Source organism: Natrix helvetica (assembly GCF_964273705.1).
Source record: "Natrix helvetica genome assembly, chromosome: 1".
NCBI classification, from domain to species: Eukaryota; Metazoa; Chordata; class Lepidosauria; order Squamata; family Natricidae; genus Natrix; species Natrix helvetica.
In genome coordinates this window covers 90,823,607-90,846,983 of record NC_138548.1, presented here as the reverse complement: position 1 = coordinate 90,846,983, position 23,377 = coordinate 90,823,607, and positions in this window count along the sequence as shown.

The window sequence follows — 23,377 nt, the reverse complement described above, 5'->3', positions numbered from 1 at the left end:
GACATAGCCTTTCATACTTGATACCTGACACTAGACCCAATTTCCTAAGTCCAGTTGTTTACTTTGCAATATCATCACAGGGCTTATTTCCCCATTCCCTTCCCCACTCTCCTCCTGCTGGATGCCTCATGACATTCAAATTAGATTGTACCCAAATGCTAAAATAGCTTTATTTTTCATCTAAAACTCTTTTGAGTGAATAACTTTTTATTTTAAAAAGAAAATTTGAAGCAGAGATGGGTTCCTACTGGTTTGTACCGGTTCAGTAGAACCGGTTTGTCAAATCTACGGAACCGGTTAAAAGAGGTTCCACTGGTGGATCCAGAAGTAAGTTCCAGAATGCCTGCTCCAGCCCTGTCGCTCGCTGGCCCTGCCTGTTCCATCACAGCTCGCTTTCTCCCTCACCCGTCCGTACTAAACTAGCCCAGCCCGCCGCTCACTGATTGGCTGGAGTCCAGCCAATCAGTGAGTGGGCTGGAATCAACCCGCCCGCCTCTAACACCCGTTTAAAAGTGCGGCGGGTCCTCCCTTCATTTCGTTTTGTTTTGCTTTGCCTTCCAGCAGTTTGCTGCTTCCCTCAGGTAAGCAACTAAGCACTAGGAAGGGCGGCGGGGTGAGGGGCGGGGTGATAGGCTAGCTTATGCCAGCTCACAGCTTTCACAACGGAAGGTCTTCAGGCCTTGCCTCATGAAATCCGCGAGCTGGTGTACGCCGCATGGCCCAAATCGGGGGGGGGGGGGCAGCAGCGGCAGCAGCCTATCTTATGCCAGCTTTAGGCCTTGCCTCGCGAAAGCCATGAGCTGGTGTATGCCACATGGCCAAAAGGAGATGGCGGCGGCGGCAGCAGGGGGTGAGCTGGTGTGCGGCAGCAGCAGCGGGGAGCCGAGCTGGTGTGCAGCGGCAGCGGCTGCAGCGGCAGCAGGCTAGCTTATGCCAGCTCATGGCTTTTGTGAGGGAAGGCATTCAGGCCTTGCCTCGCGAAAGCCGTGAGCTGGGGTACGCCCCATGGCCGAAAGGAGGTGGGTGGCAGCGACGGCTGGAGGCTAACTTATGCCAGCTTTTGGGTTTCACGAGGGAAGGCCTTTAGGCCTTGCCTTGCAAAAGCCGCAAGCTGACGTATGCCACGTGGCCCAAAGGGGGTTTCTTGCTACCCCCCGTATCCCCCCTAATCTCCAGCCTTGCCTGGCTGGCTAAGCCTGCCAGGCAGCGGGCCTAGCTGACCCAATTGTCCCTTGTCCCTTCAGTCCAGCTTACCTGCTGCCTCATCGTCTGTCTGCTCCTGCTGCATCCATCGCATTGGAGAGCTGCTGATTCTGCCTGCTGGTAAGTGACCAGGGTTTTTTTTAATGCTTTTAATGTTTTTTTTAAAGAATATTTTATTTATTGTGTATAGAATTTTTTAAAATGGTTTTATTTAAAAGTATTGAGTATAGAATTTTTAAAAATGGTTTATTTCAATTTATTTTGTGTAGATTCTTTTTTTTAAATTGTCTTAGACTATTTAAAAGAAGATTATATCAAAAATAAATTAAAATAAACCATTTTTAAAAATTCTATACTCAATACTTTTAAATGTATTGTGTATAGAATATTTTTAAATGGTTTTATTGCAATTTATTGTGTATGGAATATTTTTAATTTTAAATTATTGGGTGTGGAATCTTTTTTTAAATTGTGTTAGACTATTTAAAAAAAGATTCTATCAACAATAAATTAAAATAAACCATTTAAAAATATTCTATACTCAATACATTTAAAAGAATGGTGGATAGAATATTTTTAAATGGTTTCATTGTAATTTATTGTGTATAGAATATTTTTAATGGTTTTTAAGGACTTTTTTATTATTTATAGAATATATTTTAAAATTATTTTTAGGGAATTTTTATTTATTGTTGATAGAATATGTTTATTACAAGAAATGTTATTCCTTTTTGCAAATAGTTTATTTCTGATGCAATATGTTGCTTTTAAGTGTGCAGTTTGATGTGTGGTTTATGTGTCTCAAAGTGGCTGCTTTTCTATGGGCAGGCCAGGTTGGTGCAAGGCAGCTTTGTGTGTTTCTGTGTGATACCTCATTGTTTAGGTAATTGTGAGGTGGTTGCTGGTTCTGTGAGCTTCCTGGCACTGTCCTTTATAATTTCCCTCAATGCCTTGATGGTTTTTATTCCAGTGGTTTAGGATTAGGGAAAAAAACTGGTTTCATCTGCAATCTTTTGGGGCAAAATTGTTATTTTGGGGTGTTTTCCTGGCACTGTCATAGTTTGTGGGTGTGTAATGTCCTGCAGTTATCTATACATTAATAATGATCAAGTACTAATAATATTTCCTTATACATTTTAGGGCACAAAATTTTGAAGAACCAATAGTGATGGAAACATGGGAAGAGATCTGGGTAAGAAATGTAAAATTAACACAAGCTCAGAACTTGAGAGAGAATTTTTACAAGATGTTGTACAGATGGCATTTAGATCCAAAAAGGCTAGCCTGTATGTATCCAAATCTACAATCTAAATGTTGGAGATGTGACTGTGTTGGTGCCATGTACTACCATATTTGGTGGACTTGTAAAAAAGTTAAAGCATTTTGGATAAAAATATGGTGGGTTATTCAAAATATTTTGAAAAAGAGGATAAAGTTTACACCCCAGTTGTTTTTATTAGGCATAGTTTCAGATTGTACTGTTATAGAGACTAATTTGATTTTGAACCTAACGACGGCAGCAAGATTGTTGGTGGCGCAATATTGGAAGAAGGAAGAGTTGCCCACTATCCAAGAATGGATGTTAAAAGTAGTAAATTTAGCAGAGATGGCCAAAATTTCAGTGTAGCTGAAGGACCACTCAGATGAGAAGTACAAGCTGGACTGGAGAAGATGGATTGACTATATTCAAAACAAATACCGGACTAAAAAATTTCAGTTAGCTTATGCATGAAGGCATAAGGAATGCTACAACTTATTCAAAGCTAGTTTAAAGTGGGAGTTAAAGCACAAGAATAGTAACATGTTAAAATCAGTTAGCTTATGTTAGCGTACGGTTGTTAAATGTTTATACCCTGTATTTTGCTTTGGGAGGTCGGGGGGTGGGTGGGAAGAGGGAAGGGTAAGGGGGGTGATAATTGTAAAACTTATTTTAAAAATTTAATAAAAAAAATATATTTCCTTATACATTTTAGTGACCTTTCCTTACATAATTGGTGTTTTCTTTCATACTTTTAGATTTCTAATTTCTGTTTCTGTTAGTTAGTAATTGCTAAAACAAATCCCACGTGAAAAAGTATTCAAAGCCTTCTTGATTTTAATTGTCAATTTATTTATTCCTTTATTCATTTTCATATCTCTGTTTTTCCACTGTTGTGCAAACACAATTTCAGCAGCTGCTAACATGTGCTAAATATGTATTGTATTCCCTTTCAAATAGCCAACAAAATATTTCTGGTTTTAAATCCATATCTTGCTTTACTATTGCTTCTAACCACTAACTCTTGAATAGCTACTTGGACTGACCTAAGTACTGAACCTAATTCATATATTCCTGTTTTTTTAAACTGAGAACTAAATTTCAGAAAAAGAAATCTGTATTGCTCTGTGAATCTACCTATGACATTCATTCTTGATCTAACTTCTTGGATGAAAGACTATATCTTTCCTGTTTGTTGGGGGACATCATTCCTGAAAAGACTATACATTGTTGGGTGAAAACAGAGGTCCCTTCTGTTACCTGTAGTGTAGTCCTAAGCTTACAACCACAATTGAGTCCAATATTGTTTTATTTCTCCTGCAGTTAGTATTATTTAACAGGATGAAGAGGCAACAGAGTATGACCACTAGGACAGTCATCTTTCCAATGTAAGTAGCTGTTTTATTGCTTTGTGTGCTTGTTTCATCCTTAATATAGTAGTGCAAGCAATTAAAGTCTTCCTTTCTGTATCTCTTTGTGCAGGCCATTCATTGGAGCAAGGTGGTCAGTTCAACACACAAAAGGACAGTAACCTTCCTTTTCTATTATTTTGTGTGCTTGTTTCATCCTAATGCAGTGCATGCGATTAAAGTCCTCCTTTCTGTGTCTCTTCTTTGTGCAGGTTATTGGAGCAAGGTGGTGAGGTGGTGGTGTGCAGAAGACCGGCAAGGCAGTAATCTTCCCTCTGTAAGTAGCTGTCTTTATTGTTTTGTGTGTTTGTTTCATCCTAATGCAGTGCATGCAATGGAAGAGTTCATTTCTGTGTCTTTTTTGTGCAGGCCATTCATTGGAGTTACTGAAGACTGGCAAGGACAGTCATCTTCCTTCTGTAAGTAGCTCTTTTATTGTTTTGTGTACTTATTTTAATCTTATTGTAGTTTATCCATTGGGGCAAAGAATTCAGTGACATCGTCTTGGCCACTCCACCCGGTCACATGGGTGGCAAGCCACTCCCTCCCGGTCACATGGATGGCAAGCCACTACCACCCAGTCACATGGGCAGCAAGCCACTCCCACAATACAGGCCACACCTACAGAAGAGGTTCCAAAAAATTTGGAAACCCACCACTTCTTTGAAGGTACTAATATCACTAAATTGTTGGTAGGTATATATAATATGTTTTACCATGAACAGTTCCATATTATTATATTAAAAGCCACTTTAGTATACTGTTAGAGATAGTGTGCAAATTATAGGTTTAGGTTAGAGAGATGCTTATTAATTCATTCCAGAGAAATGCCATTGAAAGTAACTATAACTCTAAAGAATTGCAATTATTAACTGAACACCATAATCAAAAGAAATTCAGTACATGCCATTCATAAATAGTACAAACAGTCTGTTGGGGTTTAGCTTTACCTCAAGAATAATTTCACGCTGATAACTACAGTCAGAGCATAAGAAATAAGTACACCAATGGTTCCCACATATGGTCTGTAAAGAGGTAGTGGATCTCAAGAATACTTTAGTGAGTATGGATTGTTGGATTGGGAAGAGAGATAAAACAATAGTAATATAATCCTGTTATTGCTTGTGTATGAAGTTTAATCTGATGCCATTGCTTGCAATGTAATTTCTTTTTACAAATATCCTTGTATAATATAATACTTGCTGAATTTAAATAGTAGTACATTTGCCCCTCACACTGAAGTGAACGGATATTTTTTGTACATTTAACTGATAGAATATAGAAATCCAGAATACCCCAGTAGCCTTTTATCTGGTATGTTCAAGAGACAGAGAGTGTTTAAAATGACCTGCTTACATGGTGGTCCACAAAAGCTTTTAATGGTGATGCAGTGGTCTGCGTTAAGGAACCGTTCAGGCACCACTGACTTATACTATGTCAGACCATTAATCTCTGTAGTGCACGGCAAGGATTTCCTAAGAGTTTTTGCTTTTTACATTTTTTTTGACAGATGTCTCTTCCACCTCACAAAACAATACCAGAGTGCTGTATGCTGAATTATAACAGTGAATGCAATACCGGTACATTTTTAATTCTACGAGAACATGGTTTTAAACACATAGGAAATGTCCTTCTCTCGAGTCACTCACTCAACCCTCAGACTTAATGGTCACCTCCACTAATTGGCAGCAACTCTTCCAGGTTTTAGTTGATGTCAGAGATTGAATGTCAGCCAAAGAGAGATGAAGCAAGTTAATAGAACTAGAAGCCATAAGACAAGCAGTAATCATGACTGCAAACTTAATCAGAAGCAAAGTGCAAACCAGATGGATGTGAGAAGCAAGACTAAAGATGATAGGACCAATCAAGATGCAGGGTCCAACACAACATGGATGCACAAATATGTGGCTGTACAAAGCCTGAACTAAACAATTTATATTACATCCTGGCTAATGGTTGAGAGATTATATTAGTCATCCAGTATTGAAATGCTCTTCCTGAAAGGCTGGGCTCCTTCCCCCACAACGATGGGGCAGCTATCTACGGGTCCAGCATTTCCTGAGAGATAGTGACCTTTGCAATCCTAAAATGGAAGATGCTAGAAATTGGAACCAGGACTATTTTCAGGCAAAGTTTTTACAAAGGATCTGCGGCCTTTTCTACCCTTTGTTGGTGATTATGATCAATAGCACAAAGCTTTAGCAAAAGCATAAAGAAAAGGCCATCTGTACCACAAAAAGCTTACATTCCAAGCATTGAGAAATGAGTAGAGTGGGAAAGAGGGGAAATCAAGCCAGCTGGATGTTCAAGAAGTAGATGATAAACAATGGTGGAATGTGATCAGTGTAGCAGGGTTTATTTTTCTTGGATTGAAGGCTCACCCAAGGTCTTCATTAGAAAAGTAGATGTGCAAGAAAAAAATCCATAGCATGGAGACTCTGGAAAGTAACTCCAGATATATTTCAATGCGAGAAAACTGATAGATATATGTCAATATCAGAAAACACATAGAGCCATTTACAAGATCAGAATGATTTATAAGGTTCTTTCTGGCTTTTGCAGAGATAAGATTTCACTTGAAAATTAAGTTAAAGGGAATATCAACTCAGTCCTCATATTAATTTGGATTCAGTTAACTTTTCCCTTTTAAACCGTGAATAAACTTATCCTTTTAACTTTTCTTTACCTCCTATTTTGATATATAGGGCCACCTGATTTGGTTTGAAGAAATGTCAGCCACCACTAGATGGCACCAAAAGGTTTTTCTCTACCTTTTTGCTGCCATCTACTTGTCATGACAATATTAGTTTCAGTCTCATAATATTGGGCAGAAGTGATGTAGTTCTCCAGTTTAAAAATGCAGAGAATTATTAGAAGACTCTACAGAGTAAATATATCTACAAGTAATCCTCGACTTATGACCACATGATGAAGATGTTGATGATGATTATATCCATTCAGGCGTGTCTGATTCTTGGTGCTTCAATGGACCAGGTCTTTCCACATCATATGATCTTGCAATATACAACCACAATTGAGCCCAAAATTTCTGTTGATAAATAAGATCATTATTAAGTGAGTTTTGCCTGATTTTATGATCTTTCTTGACACGGTTGTTAAGTGAGTCACTCCAGTTGTTCAGTGAATCTGGCTTCCCTCTGACTTTGGTTAATGGAAGATTGCAAAAGGTGATCAAATGCCTGGGATACTGCAATCATCATAAATACACTGCAGCTGAATTTTTATCACCTTACCATAGAGATGCTGTAATAGTCATAAGTGTAAAAAATGGTCGTAAATCACTTTTTCAGTGTCATGGTAACTTCAAACGGTCATTAAACGAATGGTTGTAAGTGGAGAATTACCTGTATATAGTCTATATTAGATAAAATTCCTACAAAATGGATAGGAAAGGGCATATATTGTATATTACAAGAAATATCAACAAAATCAAAACTTTTTAAAAATGAAACTTAAATCTTAAGTTGATTTAGCTGTGAGATAACATGGATTTAAAATTTTAAAAAATGAGAAATAGAACTAAAAATGCTATTCTATTTAACAGCACCCTGTACTGTCATCTTCTATTGTGGTTCAAATAATGAAAGTTGATCCAAAATCAAATCTATAAAAATAGCTATTTGTGTATTTGTTTGTGTATGTTCCAGCAAAACTCTGGAACGCCTTGAGTAATTTCAACCAAACTTGGAACACAGATGGCTTACTGTCTGGAAACAAATACTGTGGGGGTAAGACACCCGTAACAAATACTTAGTGTGTGTGTTCTGTTATGATACAGCCTGTTGTGCCTTCAAATGGCTTCTACTGTACTGCCGTAAAATGGATTCTACTGTACAGTGCAGTGGAGTTGCTATGGTAACGGCTTCACAGTACTCCAAAAGGGGGAAAATCCAACATTGGAAATAACATTTGGTCCCGACATTTTCCCCCTATAAATAAATACCCAGACAACGCCCGGTTATCAGCTATCTTTAATCAAGAAATGTCCTAGGGATTTGCCAAACCAGTACTAATAAGAAACAAATATTTGAATATGTCTTTTTGTTATGACATTTGCTTTCATGCAATTGATTCTTTGAAATGATGAACAAAAATCATAAGAATTGTGTTAGCAAATGGAATTGGCAGAATGCAGATTTAGCTTAAGTAATAAGTCTTTATACAGAATGCAAGAGAATAGCAGGGCACTCTGCCTCTCAATTGTTTAGTAATAGCACCAACAACGTGGCTTTTATCATTTGAATTAGCAAAAATAAGATGCTCAGAATAACTAAGTTTTGTCTAAAATGACTCAACTTAGCTCTGGTACTGAAAAAATAGAGGCAGAATCCAGTCCTTTTGCCTGCAACATCACAATATGTGTACAAAAGGGGTGCTTCTTATATCACATCAGCACAATGCTAGTTTCATCATTTACCTTCCCTTGGTTCTTCTGTGGATGCCCTCCCCCTCTTTTACATGCACATACAAAATCATCTGGAGTTTCTATTAAAATTCATAATAGATCTCTGGTATCTATCACTTCTCCCTACATATCGTATAAAAGCAGAAGTATTGTAGCATGATTTGAGATTTAGGATCTGTTTTATGAAGGAGTGAATTTATGCTACTTTTATGTTCCTTATTTCAAAAGTGACATGGGAGGGAGGGGGGGGAGAGCGCGAGAGCTTTAAAGTCAGATCTGTTTTAATTGGCTGGTTTAATTATGCTGCTGTATTCTAGGATAAACTCACTACCCTGTAGAGTAAATCTGAAAAGCTTCAGGGACTCCATTGTGGTTGGGAGGCTAGGAAGTGTCTATAAAAGGCGCACTGTATCTCAACAAGACTAGACTGCATTTGTTTAGTATTTTAATTTCCCCTAATTTTTGTATGTCTTTGAATTAATTATTCTTCCTTAGACATCAAAGAAAAATGAAGGACATTTTTACTTTTAACAGTTTGCACTATAATAATTATCCTATTGCTCCAATGACAGGGTTGCATACTTCTTAGGGTTTTGAGATTACAAAAGGAAATACAGCTAATTATAGTCAAAAAGAAATTACAGTTCTGGTTCTTTTTATTTTGCTTGGTCTCATTTACTCACGCACAGTCCAATCCATGTGGGGGAAGTTACCTAAAACTAATCCACCAGGAGTCCAGCAAACTGGTCCAAAACGTTATCTACAAAGTTGCAATTAATTTGGGGGAAAGCAGTTTATTAATTTAATTTCCAGAAAAGTGTGGACTTGCAGTGCAGATATTTAATGTATCAGAATTTCAGCTTTATAGCTGTAGTTATACATTGCATCCAAGCCCATCACTGCTTACTAGGTTGTGTTCTCAGTATCATCAGTGTCGCTCACCCCCCCTTTTTTGCCCTCATTCCTACAATCTCATTCATCTAACACTGAAATTTTACACGTGTTTCTTTAGGGGTCCCATCTGTGACCAGGTGACTTGTTCCCATTAAGTACAAGTAGATATAATTGAAACAGCATCTAAATTTTCAAGTTTAGATAAAGTAATTATCCTGCACATACCTTGTCATGATAGAACAACAGAATTATGATTTTATTTCTTTGTGGGTTTAATATAGAACAAAACACAGAGTTGCCTGATCGTCTTACACTTTGGTCATCCCAGTTCCTTCTGATAAATGGAACTGAAGTTGTGGATTAAATTAATTTGTAAATCAATCTTTACTGCAGAATAGATTTTAAAGAATAACAACAACAATAACAACAACAACAATAACAACAACAATAACAACAACAATAACAACAACAACAATAACAATAATAGATCAAGCCTTAAGAACTAATCTATACAAAGCTAGAATTGAGAAGATAGCAACAGACAGTAAGTGCCACCTATGCAAAGAAGCTGAAGAAAGAGGGGACCACCTGGTAAACTGCTGCAAGAAGATCACATAGACTTACTAAAAGCAACAGCGTGACAAAGTAGCAACAATAGTGCTCTGGAAAATTTGTAAGAAACATAATTTGTTTGCAAGGAAGAACTGGGGAGGGGGTACACCATAAAATAGAGAAAGTCATAGAAAAAATAAGAAGTTAAATTGCTCAGAGACTTTAGAATTCAAACAGAGAGATACCTGCCCATAATACCCTAGACTTAAAAATTGTTGATAAAAAAGATAAAAAAAGTCCATACAGTGGATGTTGCAGTAGCTGGAGACCAGAGAATAGGAGAGAAAGAACTAGAGAAGATAACAAAATACAAAGACCTACAAATAGCAATAGAATGATTTGGGCAAAAGCAAGCAAAATACCAATAGTAATAGGGGTCTTGGATACAATTCCAAAATAACTGGAGCACCACCTAAACATCATAGGCATTGACAAATTCGCCATCAGACAATTGCAAAAGGTAGCTTTATTTAGAAAAGCTTTCATCCTGCAATGGTATTTGTAATACTATCAAACATCCTGACCTCTGTATTGCAGGTCCTTGGAAAAGACTCACTAGGTAGACAAAAATGCCAAACCAAATCTGAATATCTGACTGACTGTGTGATGCACCATAATAAGCTTTCCAATTTCCTGGAAGAGAATTTACAGAATAGAGATGGGAGCACTGGTGTTTGCCTCAACTGGGTGAAGGACAGTTAGAAAGTACATGGAATACCACCTGAACATGATCGACATTGATTTAATTCTGAATATACTTCATGTTTTGTCTGCCTACTTAGTAACTAAATAAAAGAAAGAAAGAAGGAAACGAGATAATGACGTAGTAGCAATACAAGAATCATATGTAGTAGGATATTAAAGTAGAAATATATTCAGCAAATTAAAGCAACCAAGTAATATGGTAGTTCCCTAAAACAAGGGAGATGTAGAACTTTCTCCTTCAATATTGAGGTGGGCCTATTATTGCCTATGACTGCAAGAGACAACTAGCAATTATTGTCCCATTGAGCTTGTTCGGAAGACCTCTCTAATTCAAAGGGTTTTAGAAGATAAACTATTTTCAGAACTACAGATATTTCTCCTATTTTCAAAATGCCATCCATTAATCTTTGTGGACTGGGGTGCAAAAACAGGTGAACACATACAGCAGAAAATAATCCAGATATTTTGCTACCAACGTCTTTTTGATATTGGCTTTTCTAGTTAAATTTCAATGGGAAGCTTCAAGAGGGAGGGAGGGAGAGAGAGGGGTCTTTTGTAGCATAGCTTTAAACATTCATTCAAAATGTAGATATTTGGATTCAGTCAAAACTGCTATGTAGAGTTATCAGACCTGGACTGCAAAATGTTGGGTCACCACTAACAGCAGCAAAGAATTAACTTGCCTCCATTCAGCTTTCGTCATATAGTGGTCATCTAGACTTCTGCAACGCAGGTCTTATATTAATTACACTAAAGTACTTTTCTACTAAAGCAATATATAATAAAACCATAAATATAACTTCCTGTATGTAAATTCAGTAACAGACAAAATAATCACAGTGAGAATGTTCAAGTCTTAACCTGGTTTGAGGTGGTTGCTGTTTTAGTGGAATCTAACATGTAAAGAATAATTTCAGCCTCGTCTAGAGATACAAATCCCTCCACCATATAAATTGTCATCTGAAAGATAGGTATTTTCCCTTGGTTTTTTTTTTGAGGAAACGTAATTGTCTGAAGGGAAACTGACAGGTTTATGTGAGGAGGGAAAGAAGCAGAGGCTTTGAAGGAAGCAGCAAGTGCAAGTGACAGCGGATAGTTTTCTTTACCGCCTCCCACTCCCCCCATGTATGTGAGAGAATCGCTGGTAGAGGAATGCAGACACTCTAGCACTTTATCAATAAGTCATATGAATTTGAGTGCTAACACATGATCTCCATTTTCTTTGAAGAATAAGGCTGTTGCTTCCTTACATCTATTTTAAGTATTAGGCCTGATTACATCACTACTTCCTCTACAATGATGTGAGACATTTCAACATTGGATTCTTTTGAAACATTAGATTCCAGAAGGAGGAGGAGGAGGAGGAGGAGGAAAGAAAGAAAGAAGGAAGGAAGGAAGGAAGGAAGGAAGGAAGGAAGGAAGGAAGGAAGGAAGGAATGTCAAGGGGAAAAACAATTTGTACATTAGAGTTGTGCTAAGAGAAAGACCTGTTATTGAAATCAACTTATGCACATTATTAGATGTAAAAGAACATACTTTATAGGCTAATATAGGAAGCTGAGAATTGTCATTAAGCTTTTTGGCATTCTCTCTCTCTCTCTCTCTCTCTCTCTCTCTCTCTCTCTCTCTCTCTCTCTCTCTCTCTCTCTCTCTCTCTCTCTCTCTCTCTCTCTCTCTCTCTCTCTCTCTCTCTGTGTGTGTGTGTGAGAGAGAGAGACAGAGAGAGACTGCTGTCAGCTGTAAGTAATGGGATTATACTGTGAAATGAAGGAAGCTATTGCCAGAAGCACCAAAGAAAGTGTTTGGCTATAATTAGTGTTCTGTAACTTGTTAGTCCTGATTCTTTTGTTACTCAAGGAGGCCATTCTGAGTGTCTAAGTAAGCACCTGTTGCTTCTGTTCTCCCAGAAACCCCTTCACATCCCAGACTCCTTTTAAACTTGAAAGAACTCAGGAAGAGTCTCAAATTTGCACAATATTTTTTGTTTTACTTTCCATTAGCAGTTACATCATACTAATCATTTTTTATTTGTCCCATGGACACTTAATGGAAAATCAAATATGCAAGCACGTTATTGAGATGAATTTTACAAGTTTGGTATGCAGCTTCATCAGATTCAGAATTTAATACCTGGAAAAGCTGGGGGATACATCTCAACCAACATTGAGTGCAGCCCCTGCAAAGCTGCCAAAATAGATTGAATAGCAGCATGGATATTATGGGATGTGGACAATCAAGTGACCTTATTTACACATGCCAACCTCTGTCAAGATCTGTTAAATTTACATTTAGTGTACATCAATATTGACCTTCATATACAGTGAGGTTAATACATAAAAAAGAAGATAGAATAATAGACTTGCAGAGCTCGAAGAAATAGCCAATGTAAACTAGCCCAAATCGCTGCCAGTGGAGGAAATCCTCATTAGAAAATCCTGATAGGTGGCCAGTCAGTTAGCCTCTGTTTAGAAATTTCTAACAAAGAAATCCTCTACTTTCCAAGGTACTATGTACCACCCGAAAGTTCTTTTGAGTGTTTAATTTTTTAAAAAATCTTTCTTATCCTTACCTATCAGTTTTGGTGCAATCACCTAGTGCACATAAACATATATTAGTTCCATCATGCACATAACAGACTTCCAGATATTTGAATTTAGTTTTACTATCTCTTCTTAAATATTTCTTCTGCAACTCACTTACCAACCTTCTCACTCTGTAGATTTGCTCTAGTTGATCAATATTTTTCTTGTGAATTATCTGTATATATTATCCTGACTGAAGTCAGTCTAAGTCAAACAGAATGATCCTAAATCAGAATTACTTACGTAATTCTTTATAATCAGTAAATGAAATAACTCTACAACTTATCCAGGAGAATTTCACTATTTTTTAATTTTAAAAAAACCCCATAAGAAACTGGGGAAAAAGAGCTGAACAAAAATCCAGAATAAACTTTTGGCATGATAATAATTGGGTCATTGCAGTTTTGCTAATGGACCTAGAACTGCATCAGTCCCTTTAGTGGCTACATCATTCTGCTGATTCATTTCTATTTTGTGATCTTCATTAAAAGATCAATGAGTGCTGCAGAACTCATTTTCTTGTAAATATTATAATTCTTGTTACCTTCCTTGTAAGGTAACAGTTGCTCCAGGGCAAGACTATAGTTAAAAGGAATTTGTTTTTAACTTTTTTTGTAGGTAAAAGTGAATTTCCAGCATAGCCCAAAGTTTTCAGATTGAATAATTCTATAGTAGGTTCTGCCCATAGTCATCTAAACCTTGTAGTGATTTTGTAACTTTCCATCTGAGGTGGTTAGTGAGTAAAGAAGAAAGAAAAAAATAATTCTTTCAGCATACCCTGAATACTTCTGTCAAGTCCAAAGGAAGATGAGCTGGAGGAGGACAACAAATGTATGACATCAGTTTCAGGGAGCAAGGATCTAGCTCTGAAGTCTTGGCCAAGTCTCTTGATGCAAGTATTTACCCATCAAGTCTACAGGAACATTACCTCCTCTGTGGAGGTAACTGAGTTGGGCAGTATACAAGGTTGTTATTGTTTTTATTATCTGTGGTAGTCTGTTGTGAAATAGTCTTCTTTTTCCAAGTTGTCCATTTTAAACAACTTTCAACAGTTCAATTTAAAGAGTACAAGGAATGTTTGGGTGGAGACATTTTATGAGCTCTGGTCAGCTAGAATGCTGAATGTGGGAGTATTTTGGATAAACCCCAATTATTGTCCTTATGCATTCTGTGCCTCTGTATGCGGAAAGAATGTCAGCATTTATGGTGTAAAATGTATGGTGTATATACGGCCTTGTAAGACCTTGAGGCAATTTCATTCATGTTGGCATGAAAACAGGACTAAATAGAGTGCTTATACACTGAACATTTTGCTGAAAATAATACCTGAATAAGACCCTGGGCTCCCTCAAATGATGAGGATATGTCTGTGATAGTCTGACCTAGAATGTTGTACACTTTGAAAGAAGTCCTGGTTGTGATTCCCCAGATAACTTGACTGTGCCAGAACCTAGTGCTAACAAACCATCGTTCTGAGTTTTACCAATGTAATAAGTGTATATGTGAACTGTGGCTACCCTTTTAAAATTCTAGGCTTTCATTTTGTTTTTGGAACAACTTGCCTCCAGAAGTTGTGAATGCTCCAACACTGGAAGTTTTTAAGAAGATGTTGGATAACCATTTGTCTGAAGGGTTTCCTGCCCAGGGAGGGGGTTCGACTAGAAGACCGCCAAGGTCCCTTCCAACTCTGTTATTCTATTCTACTTTATTCTATTCTGTTTTGCTTTTATTTTATGTTTCTTTTCTTTTTAAAAAGAGTGGTTTGCTTAGAAACATTCTTCTGGTCCTGAGAGCAGCATATGCAGTTTGTACATTGAACATGACAATTACAGGTAGTCTTTGACTTACAGTCATTCATTGAGTGACCATACAAAGTTACAAGGAGACTGAAAAAAAGTGAGTTATGAGCATTTTTTACACTTATGACCATTGTAGCATCCCCATGGTCACGTGATCAAAATTTGGATGCTTGGCAACTGGTTCATATTTATGATGGCTGCAGTGCACAGGTATTTCACTTAGCAACAGAAATTTTGGGCTCGGTTGTGGTTGTAAGTTGAGGGCTACCTGTGTTCCATATCTCCCTGAAAAGATATCCTAGATCCAAATAGGATGGCAAATACAATCTATCCAATCTTTCATTTGTAATTGTCCATTCACTAAGCATTTGTTGAGTATCCCACAAGTGACTAATTAGCTAATCTCTCACTAAAAACTCTGGGGAGATGTGCTCATTTCCATTTCCTGGCCAAGTGAGCCAGCATTGTCCGAAGATGCTTCCATGGCCATGTGGCCAGCATGACTTTACACCCGGGTGCAGAGAACACTCTTACCTTCCCACCAAAATGGTACCTGTTTATCTATTTTCATTTTCAATGTCACATGATCATCTGTCCCTGGATTCTTGTGCATGGAAGTTGCTGCGTTTAGTTTCCTAGGTATGCATGCATGACACAGAGTACTCAAAGTGCATTAAGTATTGCATGCCTTGACACATATTCATTTGAGGATTGTTTTGTATAACTTTTTTGTTTTACCTTTCTGGATGCGTTCATCTCTATTTGATTTTAGACATCATTACTTTTAGGCATCTAGTTACATGCGTACTTTTTAAAGCACATGCCAAGTAGTACAACTGATTGTGGAAACCCAAAGAAATAATAGGGAAAGATTTTCCCTGTCCAGTTGTGTTCAACTCTTGGGGGCAGTGCTCATCTCCATTTCTTAGCTGAGGCAAGGACATTTCCATGATCATGTGGCCAGCATGACTGTACACCAAGGCACACTGAACACTGTCACTTTTCCAGTGAAGCAGTACCTATTTACCTACTCACATTTGCATGATTTCAGATTGCTAGGTGGGCAGGAACTGGGGCAAGTAATGGAAGCTCATAGCGGTGCTTGGGTCTGTCAGCTTTCCAACTGAGACGTTCACTATCTTTGACCGCTAAGCCATCAAGTTCCTTTGATTTAAAGAAATAAATCAAAAGTAAAATACAAATAATTGTCTAGGACACTCATAGATGGTCTGGCTCATGAACTGGATAAAACATGCTTACATCTGTTTATAAATCATCCATTTCCATAGGCTCTAGGTCAGGGGTTAAGCCACCACCAGCTGCGGTAGCCTAAAGGGGGAGCTCTTGCCTCACAATCAGGTAGTTGTGAGTTTGATCCTAGATAGAGGCAGATGTAGGATCTCCTGCTTGGGCTTGGATTAAATGACCTGCAAGGCTCCTTCCAAGTCTGTTAATCTGAAATGCTACTGGTTCAGACCAGTTCGCCCAAACTGGTAGTAAAAAATGCTCTTGCAGCCTGGGCGACAATCAGCTGTGACACGTGATTTATATTAGCTAGAATCATCTGATTTCTTGCTTTCTAACTAATCTAAATCATGTAGCACAGCGGATCCCCCCCCCGCTCTCGCTGTTCTACCTACCTTTGCAGACTCGGAAGTCTTCAAAATGTTCCTTTTTTAGCGCTGCACAGGTACGCCACAGCCGCGCATGCATGCAAAGTACACACTCAGTAGCAGACTCACTGAACCGGTAGCAGACTTCAGAGGATTATGTTGCTGCTTTAGGTGGCTAACAATATAAAAATATTAAAAGCACTCCAGAAAACTCCAAATATAAAGCAATCAAAGGACTAAACACTCCCCCAAAAAATACAAATGTCATGTGCCTGCATCTCCACCTTCACCATTACAGAGAACCTTCCCTCTGTGTAAGACCAAAGCAGTTGTCCTAAAACCTAGGGAGGGGGAAGCTTTACTGGGAGGGAGTTCTAAAGATTAGGAGCAGTTACTAAGAAAGCTGGTTTCCAAGGCACCATCATAATTTAGAAGAAACTGAAACACTGAATGCCTCTATTCAAGATTGCACCTGCTACCTTAAATAGAAGTACTTGTATTGAAATATGAGTTGCTGTTAGATTGTAAATATTGTCTGCATCTATGCAAATTTTCAATTAAAAAAATGCCACCTGATTAACGTGATTTGTTTGCACTGTAGAAAAATGTTTTCAAGCCAATGAATGAAATGAAGATTATATTAGAAACAATATTTAGCACTTTAGCTTGCTTCAACATCTCCAATAAATATTCCTTCTTTTTCACCTTGTTCGTGTTTCTGATCTTCCCCTTTTGAAGCCTATGGTCAGTTAAGGGAAAAAATATATAATTTATTTCCTCCAGAAACACGAAATATGTGGATTCTTCTTTCATATATGACAATATTAGTCAGATGAGACAAAATGGTTGGTACTTTGGTTATGAGGGCTGCATGGATATTGAATTAGAGTGATTCTATTTGCATGCAAGTCTTGGAAAAGTAGCAAATCTTAAAAGTAGATAGTACATTTTTCTCAAGCTCCTCAATCAGTTAGAACTTATGAACATTTTTGGTTGTAATTTTCTGATTGTATAAAAATAATTGATTATTTAATTATAGTAGCCAAAACAAAAGTTGTGCAACAACAAAAAACTTTAGATAATATCACAACTGTATATAGCTTCTTCAATTGCCACATTAGAAAAAAAACAAAGTTAAAGTTAAAGTAATGAGATTATAGAAGCAACAATCACAATTCGATCAAACTTCATTGAATTTTATGACTTATCTTACAGCAATCTGATGTATTCTTTTTATATGATAATTTCTCACAAGACTTTATTTACACAGCAGTAGATTTTTTTGTATTTTCTATATTTCTTTTTTTTCAGTGTTAATGCTGCTTTCTTATATTGCAATAGGAAAGATAAATAAATAAGCTACTCACCCTTAACAATAATTTCTTCATTGGTAATCACATGATTATGATAAGGAGATGTATTTTATTTATTTATCTAACTTGTACTGAGCAACTCTGGTTAACAAACTTACAATTAAAGACAATAACAGCTATGATCCTCAGTTCAATGCATTACACTTTGAAGCTAGTCTAGTATTGATCCAGACATCTAAAGGAATCTTCTATAGGAGGTGAGCCATCACAGAGAAAGATTGATTGTAGAATTTTGCAACGGATAGCAATACCAATAGCACTTAGACTTATATACCACTTCACAATGCTTTACAGCCCTCTCTAAACGGTTTACAGAGTCAGCGTATTTCCCCAACAATGTGGGTCCTCATTTTACCGACCTCAGAAAGATGGAAGGCTGAGTCAACCTTGAGCCAGTGAGAATCGAACTGTTGAACAGCTGGCAGTTCTGCATTATAACCACTGCACCACCATGACTCTTGGCAGAGGGATCTTATTCAACATTCTTTCCTGTTCTTAGTGGACCTGCATTATTAGAGATATCAAGGGAGGGCTTTAAAAGTGACAAACAACACTTTGAATTTCACCCTTGACTAATGAACTGTAATTGCAGCTCCAATAATAGTGCTGGCATATATCTAGGAAGGTCCATTATCCAGTCTGCTGCATCTTGAGCCAGCTGAAACTTCCAAAGGATCTTCATCCACTTGTAAAGGAGATTGTCGTGGTCTGGGTCCAAAGTGCAAGGGTATGAGTTACTGTAAGTGAAGCTTCCTGTTCCAGAAATAGTTATAACTGGTACACAAGTTGGAATTGTACAATTGTGCAATTTTGGCCATAGCCCCTAGCCTGCTGTTCAAGCAGTTTTGAAGGTTCTCTACACCATTATCAGGTCTATGAGTGAGCACAACCCTTTCCAGATACAACCCTTCCCTCAAAATATGGATTTTGCTGAGATTTAGAAGAACTTTATCTTGCTGAGATTTAATCTGAGCCTAATCAGGACCTCACGTCCCTCATACAGTGGATCAAGACTTCTACTATATCTCCTGTTCCAGTGACGTGCGGTGAGGTTTATGGCTGGTGAGGCTGGTGACATCATCAGGAAGGCGGGGAATGGGACCACGTGTGCTGGAGGCGGAGGCTGCCTCAGCCTCCAGCACACGTGATCCCATTCCCCACCTTCCTGAGCGTGCTCCGCCAGCTCACGCTCCGCAGTCCTCGAAAGCGACTGGGGAATGACGAGAACCTTCCTGCCTCTGCTGGACTTTGCGCAAGTCCAGCAGAGGCAGGAAGGTTCTCATCGTTCCCCAGTCGCTTTCATGGCTTCGTCATCTGGGAGCGCCGACAACATTTCTGCCTCCGCAGCTCCTGGTTGCGGCTGGACGGATGTATATAATATTATAATATTATATATATATATATATATATATATATATATATATATATATATATATATATATATATATTTGTTTTCGTAGATTTTCACGGGTGTAGGTATGCTGAAAAGACCCGAATACAACAAAACCAGCATATATATATATATATATATATATATATATATATATATATATATATATATATATATATAGTATATAATATTATATACTATTATTTCATGAAGAGAGGTGAGGCTCTGCCTCCCTTGCTTCCCCTGACCGCACGTCCTGACCTGTTCAGCCATGGATAGAGCTATAGATTCTACAGCCTATGTCAGTGGATATCCTCTCCCAGAAGATTCATGTAGAGGTTAAACACTACAGAAAAGACTAAGCATGTGGCACTCCCATAATGAGGCTTGGTGATTCTACACCAGGGGTGTCAAACTCATGGCCCATGGGCTGGGTGCTTCACATGCTGGCCATGCCCACCCCATTTTAGCGAAGGGGAAAAAGTCACGATATGTCACTTGACAACAATGTGATGATGCACATTTGGCACCTCTGTTCTACACCATCACCAACTGGCACATGTTAGTCAGGAAGAAGGAAAACTATTTTAAACAGCACTCCCTATTCCTATCCTTGCAGGTGGCCTCGGAAGATACTACTGTTGAAGATATTGAAGGCAGAATATACAGACTCAGGATTGAGCTGCTGGGGGTTCCCGGGGGGTTGGGAGAACCTCTAGCTAAGATTCTGTGCAGTTCGGAGAACCCCAAAATCCCACTCCTGGCTGGCCTCGCCCACCCCTCCCCTCCCAGGAGTCCCCAAGTGGCCCGTTTTGGATGCAGATAAGTGCAGGGCACGCACGGAGGCTCGGAGAGGGTGAAAAACAAGCCTACTGGAAGTTCAGGAAGGCCATAATAGGCCCATTTCTGGTCTCCAGAGTGCCGGCGAAGCCTGGGGAAGCCATTTTCACTAGGGAGGCTCGAGAAAAACCTCCAAGGCCCGGGGAGGGAAAAAACGCCCCACTTGTGGTGAAGGAGGCTGACTAGGCCATACCATGGCTACACCCACCCAGCAACCCACCAGAGAACTCCTTACTAAATTTTTTGAAGCCCACCCCTGGACTTAGTTAATTACTTTCTACTTCCACTTTAAAGAAAGTAGAGGGATCTTTGAAATACTTGCAGCATGTTATTTTACAGGGCCAGTCTGCCTTCCAGCTTCCTAACAATCATAAAAAAAAAAAAATACTTCCAACCAGCTTCTTAAAATGCCATTTATTAGCCTATACAAAATGTTAGAGCAGCCCTTCCCTCAGGATGGCTGAGACTACAAAGGTTGATATTTCCTGATTGGAGAAAACCATTCTCTGTATCATGTGTAATAATAATTGTATAATTATAGAAAGCTGGAATTTTAATGCATTTAAGGCTGTCTCTGTGACAAAGCTAAAAAGGCATCCGACTTTATCTACCTCATTCAAGCAGCAACATGAGGTGTCTGTTCTGGTGTACGTGTCGAAAGACACTATAATCTGTTCATCTTTTCCTTGACCAAACTGGCGCATTACGTTTTCTGAGAAAACGGTTGGTTGCAAATAATTTGAGGAAGGAACTTAGCAGTTATACATGACAGAACATTTTACTTCTCCAGGTTCCTTGCCAGTGATAGACACATTTAGCTCTTGCAGCCTTTTATGTTCAAGGACACATTTGTCTTAACAAAAAAAAAAAAAAAAAAAAAGGAAAAGGAAAAAAATGGCCACGTTCACCACAGTTGAAGCAAACAGAGTTAAAAGTACAATTAAAAAAAAAGTGGGGGTGGGGGGCAACTGAATGCTGTTTCTTCAATCATTTTATCTCACTTAACACACTCTCAGGATATCTAGGAATTAAAGAAAGGAAATATTTACGTACTAATTATATTTCTGTTTATTTAATTATGTTATTATGCGTCCCTGGCACTTAGAAATGGTTCTCTTAAGCTGTTCCTCTAATGTTGCAATTATGGCATTATGAAAAGAATTCGTGGAATAAAAACTAGCAATCCGAGAAGAGAAGAGGCAATTTGCATTGAGCCAAAGACAAGCTATGAAACTGATGGCTAAGCTGGAAGGATCAATTTTGCAAAAAGAGGTGGAAGATTGCATGGGGCAGAAGTCTTGGCAACAGCAAAGGTGGGGGTGGGAAGGGAAGAATTTCTCTCAGAAAACGTGTAGAGTCTCTCCCTAGTCATTAAATAGTTTACATTGGTCTGCATACAAGAAAGTATTTTCCAATCCATCCACATTGCCTTCTAACATAGTAATTTTTATGTCAAGTATATTTATATTAGGAATCCCGCAAAGCCACAAGCTACTTTCCACAGACGCAACCTGTATGGGTCCATATATAAAGTTTCCATTAAAACGCATGTAGTGCTTTACATATTTACAGCTTGAGATTTGGCTCTTAGTGTTCAACCAGTAGTTACTATTCCTTTCAAGAACCTTTTTTCCCAGGCCGTAAGTTACAAGAGTAAATGTACGGATTAGGAAAACAGAACTCTGTGGTAGTCAGCAATTTTAGGAGAGGTTTCCAGGCGATTTCTACTGTGGACAGAAGTGAGCTCATGCTTGCAACTCTGGGCCAGAATTGAGATGGAAAGGAAGAGAAGCTCACCAACAATTGGTGCAGTTTCATCCCATTCTGGAAACAATAAATCTTCTAAAGTCTAATGAGCATTAAATCTTGGTTTGATCCCACACCGCACCATAGTTTTTAGTACCTGAGCAGAATTTTCGCCTCATATCATATTGGTATTGGATCTTCAATATATGTTCAATAATTAAGAGACTTAGTTAACTAAAAAGAAGACTTTTTAATCAAGTGTAATCCTCTGGCTGACTGGTTTTTTATGCCTTGAAACTGGCTGCTAATGGCCAAAACTAGGCTTAATAGATAAAGACTAGAATATTTCAGTTGTCTTATGTTATGTATTTTTTTATTTTTTAAATGTCGACTTAGTTGCTTGCTGGGTTTGCTTCAGTATTAAGTTCATTATTCATTTCTTCTCTGTAACCCAGCAGAATCCATTACCCCGATTTTCAATTTCTTTTCCTTTCACTATCAAATTAGAGGATGTTTTTTCCTGGACCAGCAATCAGGATTAAAGCTTGAATATAATTGATTGCATTTGGATGATTGTGGGCAGGGGGGTGGGATGAGAGTAGTGCATCCATCTTTGCTCTCCTTGACCTCCTTATGGGCTTTGATCATTGCATCCTTCTGGACTAATTCTGGCAATTGGGGGTGACCTCCTCCCTCCAGGGCTGATTCCAGCTGATGGTGATAGAAGTCCATGGCACAATTCGTACTCTGTGGGCTGCTTCAGGGTTCTGTTATTTCTCCTTTCCTGTTCAATATCAACATGAGGCTGCTGGGGGAGGACAACTGATAGTGGGGTGAGGTACCAGCAGTATTCTGATAATATCCAGCTTCACATTTCCAATCCATACTGCCTAAGTGATGTTGTGGATGTTCTGACGCAGTGTCTAGTGGTTGTAAGCGCCTGGATAGGGTGCACGAGTTTTGACTGAATTCAAGCAAAACTGAGTGATTTTAGGTGTTTAGAATGTCTGGATCTTCCATTGAGGTGGCACAGCATCATATGGACCCAAGGGTTCTCCTGGAATTACAGTTTATGCTTATAGCTATGAGGCCCTTTACACATCTTCAGGTTTTGGGTTACTTGCATCCATTCTTCCTGGAGGTCCTGGTCATTGTTGAGTGTGCATTTTTAACTTCCCACTTGGTCTATTGCAATAAACTTTGCATGGGGCTTCCCTCTAAGAGGATTTGGAAGCTTCAATAGCTGCATAATATGGCAGTACTGGCAGTAAATTATGTTGGTTATTCAGTACATGTAACACCAATACTGCTTTGTTTGCCTGCAAGCTTCCGGATGCAATTCAAGGTGCTGGTTATCAATTTTAAAGCCTTTCATGGATTAGGGCCCAGTTACTTGAAGGATTACCTCTCCCTGTTTTTTTATCCATCCAATCTGGTTTGGCAGGATGGCATGCAGCATTCCATATGTATCTCATCAGCTGAGGAATGTTGGTTAATGTGCTTTGTTGTAGTGCCCATCCTTTGGAA